This window comes from Ipomoea triloba, chromosome 14 (genome assembly GCF_003576645.1).
Source record: "Ipomoea triloba cultivar NCNSP0323 chromosome 14, ASM357664v1".
NCBI classification, from domain to species: Eukaryota; Viridiplantae; Streptophyta; class Magnoliopsida; order Solanales; family Convolvulaceae; genus Ipomoea; species Ipomoea triloba.
In genome coordinates this window covers 10,699,429-10,700,278 of record NC_044929.1, presented here as the reverse complement: position 1 = coordinate 10,700,278, position 850 = coordinate 10,699,429, and positions in this window count along the sequence as shown.

Here is an 850-nt window from a genome sequence, read left to right as displayed (position 1 = left end):
TTTTTTTTTTTTTTTTTTTGAAATTTATTCTTCTATACCCGTTTTATCAGGGCTGCATAAATGTGTTCTGCTGCCTAATCTTTAGAAGTACTATTATCAATTATGTGTCTTTGCATTTGATTTGGATGAGAAAAATGGTTGCTTTCTGCATTTCTTGCATATTTAAACAGGCCAAAATCTGGGTTTGTTGAAGGGTGTGGAAAATATGCAATACTAAATCTGGAATAAATTGTTTAATTGTTACTTATGAGAGAGAAAGTGTATACCTATGATGACAAATGTGGTATTTTGATGAAAAATGCGATGCTTTTAAATTAAAGTATAATATTTAGAGTTGGCGAGTTAATTATAATGAAAATTGTAATACTTATGTTGGAAAATGTATACTTATCAAAATCCAACTTGTCTCGCGGATGAAGATCCGTGAGATGGTCTTATAGGAGAATTTCCCAAAAGAAAATATATGCTAAGTAGATGTTGTTGCTCATTGCAATGACTTTTCTCTTGTCATTGTTTTGATCTTCGTGTTTTGATAGACTGTAAATTGTTATCTGAACTTATGTTATGTTGTTTGATTAGTTGATTGGTGTTGTTCTGGAACAAGAATAGATTGAATTAACTCACGGTCTCTGTCTTTTCATTTTTCAAACAATGCTATAAATTGGCTTCTAAGTGCAGCATGTTTATGCTCGACAGCTCAGGCTTCTTCCCTGTGAAAGGCTTGAAACCAGTTTTTGCAAACTTGTAATCTCTCTTGTTGAAGATAATATTTGAAACAATCTGCTAAATATGTTTTGTCTTCTTCCCTTGTAGTTTCATCTTTTTGATTGTGAAGAGTATCTTCCGTTCC